We start from the raw sequence: 12,399 nt of genomic DNA, 5'->3' as shown, positions 1-12,399 counted from the left end.
AATCAACTGGTGGTAAAGCACCAAGAAAACAATTAGCAACGAAAGCTGCACGTAAAAGTGCACCAGCAACTGGTGGAGTAAAAAAACCACACAGATATCGTCCTGGTACAGTAGCTTTACGAGAAATTCGTCGTTATCAAAAAAGTACTGAATTGTTAATTCGTAAATTACCATTCCAACGTTTAGTACGTGAAATTGCACAAGATTTTAAAACCGATTTACGTTTTCAAAGTTCAGCTGTTATGGCATTACAAGAAGCTAGTGAAGCCTATTTAGTAGGTTTATTTGAAGATACCAATTTATGCGCAATTCATGCAAAGCGTGTTACAATTATGCCTAAGGATATACAATTGGCAAGACGTATTCGTGGAGAACGTGCATAAGCGTTTTAAATGACAATTTAAAAAAAAAAAAACAAATAAGAAATATTTTCGGTCCTATATATAGGACCAACATATATTATTAAATAAGAGTATATTATTTTTATTAAAAAATATATATATATATATATATATATATATATATATATATATATATATATAAATATAAATTATTGAAATAAAATTAAACATTATTAAAATTTTGTTATAATTATAAGCGATTGCTATTTCTAAAAATAAATAAATTTCATAAAATTTATATTATTTTATATTCATTTGAAATATTAAAAAAACTTCTCGCTTTAAAGTAACCATGATATGAGTTATAAATGCAATAAAATTTTATACAAAAAATAATATTTATTTGTTGATGAATAATATAAAAGGTTTACATTTCTAAATAACATATATTTATATATGGTGTGTAAAAAAAAAGAAAAGAAGAAAAATAATTTATATTTTTAATATAAAAAGGCAACCGCACACAGTGTTCCCAAGCGGTCACCCATCCAAGTACTGACTGTGCCCAATGTTGCTTAACTTCGGTGATCGGACGAGAACCTTTAACTTTAAAATAAATCTTTATTGTCACAAAATTAACAAACGTTATACAATTAATATACAATGCAAAATTATATATAATGTACATTTTAAATATTTTATTTTGTTTTCTAGGTTATTAGCTTGCGCTTTCATCCTAAATTTGTTTTGGATTTGCATGGCTTTTATTAGTTTGGAGGATTTGGGGGTGGTTAGGTTTTGAGTTACTTTATTTTTATTTATTGTTTGTTTGCTACAGAAAAAGTTGGTAAAAAAACTGTTTATATATTAAACTGACTTGTCAGTATAGGCTGTTGTTGTATTTTATTGCTATGTTGTGGTAGGTCGTGTTGTTTTTATTTTATTTTTATATTTTATTGCAGTCCGGGTTCCAGCGTGTGATATATTAATTTATGTTTTGCTGGTGCTGGCAGGTCTATTATCATATTTTTTGTCAGATTGCTTTTGTGTATTTGATGTTTGTAAAATTTTTCTGACATAGTTTTGATTACTTCTTTTATTGTTTTTGCGTCGGTTGTGCTGTGTAATTTTTTGATTGTGATGAGTCTGTCTGCGTTTGCTACTAGTCTAAGGCATTTATTTTGAATTCGTTGTAGTTTAATAAATTGCGTTTTGGATGCACTGCACCAGACCGGTGCTGCGTTTGTTATAACTGGTTTTATTATTGCATCGTACAGCAACTTTTTTGTTTTTAGCGTTAGTGCACTGTACCTGTTAAGCAATGGATACAGTGTACGCACTACCCCGTGACCCTTGGCCACCAGGTGGTTTATTTGAGGCACAAACGACATGCCCTTATCCAGATATACACCCAGATATTTCACCTTGTTGCTGGTTGAGATACTCATCCCGTTCACCTTAAGGGGGCTTGTGATTTTGATGTTAGTGAATTTTTTGGTGAACAGGATGTGTTCGGTTTTTGAGTCGTTTATTTTAATTTTCCAGTCATTGGCGAATTTTAGGATCATATCCAGGTGTATCTGGACTTGTTTTGTCGCCACCTGGGCGTTAAATGAGTGCGCGTATATGGCGGTGTCGTCCGCATATACGGCCAGGTTTGTTTTGGCGAATTTGGGCATGTCGTTTATGTAGATATTGAAGATGATTGGTCCCAAAACTGATCCCTGTGGGACTCCTGCCCTTATTTCCCTTACAGTTGATTTTTTGGTTTTTATTTTCAGCCGAAAGTTTCGATTTTGGAGATAGCAGGCCATCAGCCTGCTGAGTTGGGTTGGAATACCAGTTTTGTAGATTTTGTGAATAGCCCCTTCTATCCAGACCGTGTCGAATGCTTTTTCGACATCCAGGAGGACCATGGAAGTGACGTTTCCTTTGTTGAAGTTTTTAGTTATTGAATCCGCGATTCTTGCCACTTGCATGGTGGTTCCGTGACCCTCCCGGAAGCCGAATTGCTCGTCGATTAGTATATTTTTTTGTGTAATGACTTTGTTCAGTCTAGATAGAATGAGCTTTTCGACCACTTTAGATAGCGAGCTCAGCAGACTAATTGGCCTGTAGCTTGCTGGGTCTGTTGGGTTTTTGTTGGGCTTCAGTATTGGGACCACCAACGCTGTTTTCCAGGCCTCGGGATAGTACCCCAATGCAAACATTGCGTTAACAATGTATGTAAGTTGCACTAACGCTTTTGTTGAGAGGTTTTTGACGTCTTTGTTTTGTATATTGTCTTGTCCGGGGGCTTTGTTGTTAGGTAATTTTCTGATTGTTTGTTTTATTTCCTGTGGCGACGTCAGTTTGATTCGTTTCTTTGGGCGATCGTTTTTGTTTTGTAGTTCTATTACGGACTGACGGACTGTGTTGTCAAGGGGTGATATGTTGTTGTTTTGTTGTACGGCTTCAATTGAGTCAGCAATGAGATCCGCCTTTTGTTTGTCGCTCATGTAGTTAGTGTTGTCTTTTATCAATGTGGGAATATTTTCCTTTTTGTGCCTAAATGATTTCGTTATTCTCCACAATGATTTGTCCCCTGGCTTGAGGGATTTAAGGGTGTCTTCCCATTGCTGATTCAACTGTTGCCTTATTTTTTGTCTTATCACCTTGTTTAGTTTGTTGATGTCGGGTTTGATTGTTTGTATTACTCGTCTGTGGTCCAGTCTACGTAGAGCGTTACGCGCTTTGATAAGGTTTATAATTTCTTGACTAAGGTCAAGTTTAGAAAAATTTATTTTAATTTGCTTTGTGTGTTTGTTTTTGGTGTTTATTATTGCACTTGTTAATTCGGCTAGCGCCATGTCAACATCTCTGTTTGTTTTTATTTTTTTATTTATGTTTATGTTATTATTTAGTGTTTTTCTAAACTTGACCCAGTCAGTTGTTTTATATGATGTACACTTTGTTGTTGTGTTGTCTGTGTGTTGATCGTTTAATGTAAACATGATTGGGTTATGGTCTGATGTCAGTTCTGTGTGTGTTGTGAGTTTAGTTATTTTGTTTACGTTTTTGTTTATGACGATGTCAATGTACGTTGGTGTTGCGTTGTTGTGTGGGAAGTGTGTAGGCTCTTCTGTGTGTAGTACGATCATGTTTTTGTCTGTTATGTGTTTGTATAAAGTACGTCCGTTTGTGTTTGTTATGTGGTTTTTCCAGGTGTGATGTCGAGCGTTCAAGTCTCCTATTATCAATGTTTTTGTTCCTATGTCGGTCAGTGTCTTTAGGTCAAGGTCCGTGAATATGTTGCGTGGGTTGTTGTACGCTGCAACAATAAAAATGTTATTAATTAGCTTGATGGCAAGATGTTCAATAGATGTTCTATTCTGAACGTCAACTGTTATGTACGGGATATTGTTTTTTATTAGAATAGCCACACCACCTCCGTGTGCAGTGCGATCCCTTCTCAAAATATTAAAATTTTTTATTTTTATTTTTATGTCCGGTGTCAGTTTTGTCTCGTTTATTGTCATAATATGTATATTGTGTTTTTCAACGTAATGTCTAAGTTCTTGGACGTTATGCCTTAGACCGCACGCGTTCCATGATCCTATGTTTATGGACATTGGGCAAACTTAGCACGAAGGAAATTATTAAATGTGATGAACTTTTCCAGTTCGCTCTTGCAGTTTCTTAGGGCTGTGTTTAGTTGTTTTACGAGTTCCAGCATTTGCTCGATGTTTATTAGGTTGTTGAGGTTTCGTATTTCTGCTGTCAATTCATTTAGATTGCCCATAGGATTTTGTAAGTTTTGACGCGGTTGTTGTGGTTGAGTGTTTTGTTGAACCGGTGGAGTTTGTGCCGGTTGTGTTGGTTGTAGGTGCATGTTTCTGTTCCAGGGATTTGTTGTTGGGGGAGGAGCTGGGACGTATTTTACTTTTTTCAATTCCAGTTTTTTGATGTATACTGGGCATTCTTTGTGGAATGCTAGGTGTTTACCCTGGCAGTTAACACATTTGATGTTTTTGGCGGTTGTCGGGTCCTCTTTGCGCACTTTGTCGCATTCTCTGGTCCAATGTCCTTCTGCGCATTTGAGGCAGTGTGGAGCCGCGCGGCAGTGGGTAGTACTATGGCCCCAGGACTGGCACCGCCTACATTGGATGATTTCGGGCGTGTTGTGCCGCATTTCCCAGGATATTTTTGTCCTGTTCACGTATTGTATGTTTTTGTTGAGATATTTAAGGTTTATTGTGCTATCACAGATTACCAGAAAGAGTCCTTTTTTTGTGTTTTTCAGTTTGAATACCTTTTCGACGTTTAATTTATATTTTTCTTCTAGATCTTCGATGATTTCTTCGGTGTCAGTGCTGTTGTCTAGCCCTCTTAAGATAAAGGCGTGTTTTCTGTCCGCTTTTGGGGTGTATGTGTGGTATTCCACTTTGCCTTCATTTAGAATTTCTTTGTACTTTTTGTATTCTTCATGATCATAAATGTACAAGTTTGTGTTGTTTGCGGTGTATTTGATGTGGAATCCTTTGTTTATTTCGTTTTCGAGTGATTTTACGTATGTTTTGTGGTCGGTAGTTTTGGCGTGTATAACAAGTGGTGGTGGCTTTTTTGGTTTGTTTTGACCCAGTTCAATTGAGTCATTGTCGTCGTCTTCTTCATTTTCATCGTTTTCTAAAGGCGCAAATCGGTTTTTTAGCGGTATTGTTGGGGGTTTTGGTGTGGGCTTGCCGGTTCCCCTTGAGGTCGATGGCTTGACGAACATTGAGCTTAAATCCATATTTTTGGTTGTGTTGTCATCAACGATCATTTCGGTTGTCGTTGTTGTATTATTGTTTTCAACATTCACTTGATTTAGTTTAATGTTTACTGTACCTTTATTATTTGTGTCTTTTTCACTGTCGTTAATTTTCGTTTCACACTTTTTTGTGTTCAGTTCACTATTTGTTGTGTCTTTTTCACTATTTAATATGTTCACTTCACTATTTTTTGTGTCCGTTTCACTGTTTAATGTGTCTTTTCCCACTATATTTTCTACATTTTCCTGATTTATTTCACTGGCATCTTGTATATTGAGTACAAGCACTTTATTTTTTGTTTTGGATGGGCTTTGCCCATCATTATTGAGGCGTTTTAAGCCACGAGGCTTAGGCTTCATGCACTGACTTGATATTGTTTTTTTGTTTGTTAAAAATTTGCATATAACAAAAAAATAAAATTGTGTTATGTAAGTCTGTAATTAAGTTGTAGTCACAACGATGTGTTCACTACAGCTGTTGTACAGAGAATCGGACGAGAACCGGTGTTTTCAACGTGGTATGGCTGTTGCCAGTAATAAATGAAAATTTTTACAAATATATATTTTTCATAAATATCATTAATATTAAAGTATATTATTAAAATTTTCAATGAAGTAATCAATTTAAATATATACTTATTTATTATACCATATATTTTAAATAAAAATGCAACCGCACACAGTATTCTCAAGTGGCCACCCATCCGTGGTACTGACTGTGGCAAATGTTTCTAAACTATTATTTTATAAAATATTTATACAAAAAATAATTTACTCTTATCAAATATTAATTTGTGGCCTGTATTAAGGCCTATGTTATTTTCATTTTTTAGCAAAAATAATGAAATATTTCAATATATTATTAAAGTAACAGATCATTTCTTTTTTGGTGCTGCTTTTTTAATTTTTGTAGGAGATGATTTGGCAACAGAAGCTTTCTTAGCTTTTGGTGCTTTCGGTTTACGAGCAGGGCTACTTTTGGCAGCGGATTTTGTACTTTTTGCTGGTTTTGCTTTAACTGGTGCTTTTTTTGATGCCGCTGATGATTTTGCAGTAACTTTTTTAGCAGCAGTTGATGATGATGGAGTCGCTTTTTTTGCTTTAGGCTTTTTGGCTGCCAATGATGTAGTTGTGGCTTTCTTTTCTTTTGGTGCCCGTTTACTTTTAGCACTCTTTGCTGAACCTTTTGCTCCACTTTCTTTTTTGGATACTTTTGATTTAGCTGAAGAATTAGATGAAGCGGAAGCAGCCAATTTGAATGAACCAGATGCACCTTTACCTTTAGTTTGTACCAAGGCTCCCTCAGTTACAGCAGCTTTTAAATATTTTTTAATAAATGGTGAAATTTTATCAGAATCCACTTTATAATTTGCAGCTAAATATTTTTTAATTGCTTGTAATGATGAACCACCACGTTCTTTTAAATTTTTAATTGCGTTAACAACCATTTCTGATGTACGTGGATGTGTTGGTTTTGAATGTTGTTTTGTACGTTTAGCACCAGAAGCTGTTGCTTTTTTTGTTGGTGTTGTAGAAGCAGCAGTAACCGCAGTTGCTGCAACAGCTGTAGAATTTTCTTCGGCCATATTTTTTACTTTATAAAAATAATGTATTTATTATAAATATTTAAATGATAAAATATAATAATTCTATCAAATAAAAAATAAAGGTTTTCAATTATATCATTATTCACAATAATATAAGTCCCTATGTAAGTCAAAGTACCATGTAGAAAACACATAAAAATTAAATAGTATTTCTAATTTACTGTCGTAGTAAACATGATTTATTTTTTCAATTTCTATAATATATAAAATAATAAATTATAAATTTAATAATAATATTTATTTTATAAATTAAAATATATTTAATTTTTTTATTAACAATTATTAATAAACATAGTTTAATATTAATTATTTCAATCATACAAAACAATAATATTTTTAAGGTAAACTTAAAAAGTATATATTTTTATTTTTTATTTAATATCGATTTATTATAAATTATTAGTATATAAATAATTAAAAAATTTAATATATAAATATATATATTATAGTATAAGATTTCATTTTTAGAAAAACTTTTTTTGTCAATAATGAAAACGTATTATTATGAAATGTGTTAATCGAACATTGACAAAATATATTTCATTAGAAAATACTTTTATTTATGCATTAATATCAATAATTAACTATTAAATTAATTTTTTCATAATTATATAAAGAAATTTTATACTGATATAAGTATTTATATATTATAATATTTATTTTAAATATAAAAAAATTTATGACAAAATATATTATTAGAGTATTTGTTGAGATTAATATAAGATTATTTTAAATAAGAATTAATTTATATAATTATTAAAATATTATTAATTTTATGTTATGTAATTTTAATAAAAATAAATAATAATAATAAATATAAAAATTTTTTAACAATTTAAATTTTATATGATCTAAATAATTTTGTTAAGTACGATATGAGAAATCATTGTAAGCTTCGTTAAGAAACTTTGTAATATAAAATAATAATAATAATATTAAATATATAAATAAATAAAATAAATTTGATACATATTTTTGGTTCATTCTGTGTATAAATCAAAGGATACCGAATAATTGGTAACGGATGCGATATATTATAGTATCGAGTATTAAAACATAATATATAAATTTATCTTGTTATTCAAATTTTTTGTTACTTAACTTATGTATTTAGAAAATTTATAATATTATTTATATAATTGACATAAAATCTTATAAATTGAAATTTTATTAATATGTATCAAAAGAAGAGAGTAACGTATTGATATAATATCAAAGGATACTGATTAGTTAAATAACGAATACGTCATATATTGTTTGTGTAACAAAGTTCACTTGGCCATCTAGTTGAAAATAACATTTTCAATAGAAAGTTTATATGCTTTTTTTTTTCTTTAATTATTAAAAAAATAAATTGAAATTTAATTCAATCAAATTTTATAATAATTTTTAAAAAATTTTTCCTTTTAAAAAATATTTTGTGATGTTGTGATAATATGTATTAATACAAGTGCATCCTGATACTTTTATCTCTAGTAAAGGTATGAGTATCATGAACAGTTTTGTTATCTAATGATATTATTTTGATAATATTTTGTGTATATTCTTATAATATTTTGTCTAAATATCATCATAATACAATATTATTTTGATAATATTTTATGAATATTCTTATAATATGTTACCTAAATGTCATCATAATATGATGAATTATTTCCATAATAACATATAAAAAAGAAAAAAAAAAAAAAGAATCATTAATTTATAATTATTTAAATTGATTCTTTAAAAAAATATTATAATATATTATTTATAAAAATAATTTTTACTCTTATTTTAAATAAATTTGTGGCCTTTCATTAAAAGGCCTATGATCGATGTATTATTATTATAAAAATTAATGCAATGTTTTTAATTTATGCTTTCTTTTCAGTTTTCTTTGGTAATAACACTGCTTGAATGTTTGGTAATACACCACCTTGAGCAATTGTTACACCAGATAATAATTTATTTAATTCTTCATCATTACGAATTGCCAATTGTAAATGACGTGGAATGATACGTGTTTTTTTGTTATCACGGGCAGCATTACCAGCTAACTCGAGAACTTCTGCAGCCAAATATTCCATAACAGCAGCCAAATATACTGGGGCACCAGCACCTACTCGTTCAGCATAATTTCCTTTTCGTAATAATCTGTGAATTCTTCCAACAGGAAATTGTAATCCTGCTCGGCTTGATCTTGACTTTGCCTTTCCCTTTACTTTACCACCTTTACCTCGTCCAGACATAGCGAATAAATTTATTTAATTAATATTTTTTTTTGTAAATATAATCACACAGATGTGTACGTTACGGGGATTGTAACATAAATGTTTAAAATGTTATTTGGGTATTTTAATTTATAATATTTATAAAATATAAAACTTTAAAAATAAACCAATCACCTTATAGTATTATTTTCAGCCAATCAGAGAGTAGTATTCATTTTTATTGTTATATCCATCTTCGCGTATATAATACGCTAGTTGTATACACGACACGCTCATACATATACTGACTGGTGTTCTGTAACTATCTGTGTATATTAATTGTTTGTAACAATGCCACCAAAAACAAGTGGAAAAGCAGCAAAAAAAGCTGGCAAAGCTCAAAAAAATATATCAAAGAGTGATAAGAAAAAGAAGAGGAAGCGCAAGGAATCATATGCAATTTACATTTACAAAGTATTAAAACAAGTGCATCCTGATACTGGTATCTCTAGTAAAGCTATGAGTATCATGAACAGTTTTGTTAATGATATTTTTGAACGTATTGCTGCTGAAGCATCACGTTTAGCACATTATAATAAACGTTCAACAATCACAAGTCGGGAAATTCAAACCGCAGTTCGATTATTATTACCTGGTGAATTGGCAAAGCACGCTGTTAGTGAAGGTACTAAAGCTGTTACAAAATATACAAGTTCAAAATAAATAAATCGAAAATATTATTTAATTGATAACATAAAAATACATCAACATATAAAAACGGCTCTCTTTTTAAGAGAGCCATCAAATTTTTTAAATAAGAGTAAATTATTTTTATATATACAAAAAAATTAAATAAACAATTATTAATATCATATTTAATATAAAATTTTATATATTAATAGCTTGAATATATCTATTATTAGTATATCAATATTATTAATTTTAAATATAATAAAGGATATCGCGGAATATATATCGTAAATCAGTGTAATGCAAATGCATTACATTACCTTTATTATTTTCATTTTACATTTACTACTTGTTTATGTACGCTTATAATTATTAGAAAAATATTTTTAATAATTTTAAAAAATAAATGAAATAATAAAAATTTAATAATAAATTATTTATTGAAAGTATAAAAAATGGTATAGCAAAATCTTTATTTTCTTTGATTAAGGCGAAATGTTTTATTAGTTATAAATTCGATAATCTCCTATCGATACTTGTTACTCTTAACTTGTATATATAAAAAATATAATAGTATATTAATTTATAATAAAATTTTTTCAAAAATTCAATAAGTTATTGTAAAATAAAATAGATAATATACAAATTATAATTTATTATTGCAGATATATTACAATAAAAAAAAAAAATAAAAATATTTGGTAATGTATGTTATAAACAAAATAATTTGTTGTAAACAAATTATATAATATGTTATATTTATTAACAAATTTATTTACTCTTATATAAATAAAATTAGTGGCTTCCCAAAAAGGAAAGCCTGTTTAAATTTATCGGATGTATTAAATATTCTTTAATAAATTTACTAAATATTTTAAGTAAATTATTATATTTTCTTAACCTCCAAAACCATACAAAGTACGACCTTGTCGTTTTAATGCATATACAACATCCATAGCTGTAACTGTTTTACGTTTTGCGTGTTCAGTATATGTAACAGCATCCCGAATAACATTTTCAAGGAATACTTTAAGTACACCACGTGTTTCTTCATAAATTAAACCAGAGATACGTTTTACTCCACCTCGTCGTGCTAAACGACGAATTGCAGGTTTTGTAATACCTTGGATATTATCATGCAAAACTTTTCTATGACGTTTTGCACCCCCTTTTCCAAGACCCTTTCCACCTTTTCCTCTGCCAGTCATTTTAATAAAAAATTATTTACAATATTTTAACGAACGGATAACACGTGTGTTAACCTCACAAGTATTGTAATGTATGTGAGCGCCGGTACAATTGTGCCTTTTTATATAAAGCATTAAAGATTTTTTAAGCCACGCCTATACAATTTGATTAGTCCATACTCTGATAGCTATCCAATAGGATATGACAACAAAAATTTTGAAATTTCATATAAATATAAATACAACACATTTATTTCGCATTTAAACATTTGACTTTGTAGTATCAAATTGTCGAATATAATTTTAAAAATTGTGTGTTTTTTTGTAAAAACATTATTATTTGAAAATGGCTAGAACCAAGCAAACTGCACGTAAATCAACTGGTGGTAAAGCACCAAGAAAACAATTAGCAACGAAAGCTGCACGTAAAAGTGCACCAGCAACTGGTGGAGTAAAAAAACCACACAGATATCGTCCTGGTACAGTAGCTTTACGAGAAATTCGTCGTTATCAAAAAAGTACTGAATTGTTAATTCGTAAATTACCATTCCAACGTTTAGTACGTGAAATTGCACAAGATTTTAAAACCGATTTACGTTTTCAAAGTTCAGCTGTTATGGCATTACAAGAAGCTAGTGAAGCCTATTTAGTAGGTTTATTTGAAGATACCAATTTATGCGCAATTCATGCAAAGCGTGTTACAATTATGCCTAAGGATATACAATTGGCAAGACGTATTCGTGGAGAACGTGCATAAGCGTTTTAAATGACAATTTAAAAAAAAAAAAACAAATAAGAAATATTTTCGGTCCTATATATAGGACCAACATATATTATTAAATAAGAGTATATTATTTTTATTAAAAAATATATATATATATATATATATATATATATATATATATATATATATATATATATAAATTATTGAAATAAAATTAAACATTATTAAAATTTTGTTATAATTATAAGCGATTGCTATTTCTAAAAATAAATAAATTTCATAAAATTTATATTATTTTATATTCATTTGAAATATTAAAAAAACTTCTCGCTTTAAAGTAACCATGATATGAGTTATAAATGCAATAAAATTTTATACAAAAAATAATATTTATTTGTTGATGAATAATATAAAAGGTTTACATTTCTAAATAACATATATTTATATATGGTGTGTAAAAAAAAAGAAAAGAAGAAAAATAATTTATATTTTTAATATAAAAAGGCAACCGCACACAGTGTTCCCAAGCGGTCACCCATCCAAGTACTGACTGTGCCCAATGTTGCTTAACTTCGGTGATCGGACGAGAACCGGTGTTTTCAACGTGGTATGGCTGTTGCCAGTAATAAATGAAAATTTTTACAAATATATATTTTTCATAAATATCATTAATATTAAAGTATATTATTAAAATTTTCAATGAAGTAATCAATTTAAATATATACTTATTTATTATACCATATATTTTAAATAAAAATGCAACCGCACACAGTATTCTCAAGTGGCCACCCATCCGTGGTACTGACTGTGGCAAATGTTTCTAAACTATTATTTTATAAAATATTTATACAAAAAATAATTTACTCTTA

At 29.4% G+C, this 12,399-nt stretch overlaps 1 non-coding gene across 1 annotated transcript; it reads right to left on the bottom strand.

Annotated features, from left to right (window-relative positions):
* Positions 1-12,032: 12,032 nt before the first annotated feature.
* LOC123303923 lies at positions 12,033-12,151 on the bottom strand. The gene has a single exon (XR_006535991.1). It is a non-coding gene; the product is annotated as a 5S ribosomal RNA (ribosomal RNA).
* Positions 12,152-12,399: the final 248 nt, after the last annotated feature.

Source organism: Chrysoperla carnea (assembly GCF_905475395.1).
Source record: "Chrysoperla carnea chromosome X unlocalized genomic scaffold, inChrCarn1.1 SUPER_X_unloc_16, whole genome shotgun sequence".
Taxonomy (NCBI): domain Eukaryota; kingdom Metazoa; phylum Arthropoda; class Insecta; order Neuroptera; family Chrysopidae; genus Chrysoperla; species Chrysoperla carnea.
The sequence above is the reverse complement of the archived record's forward strand: the minus strand, read 5'-3'. Positions and strand labels throughout refer to the sequence as shown.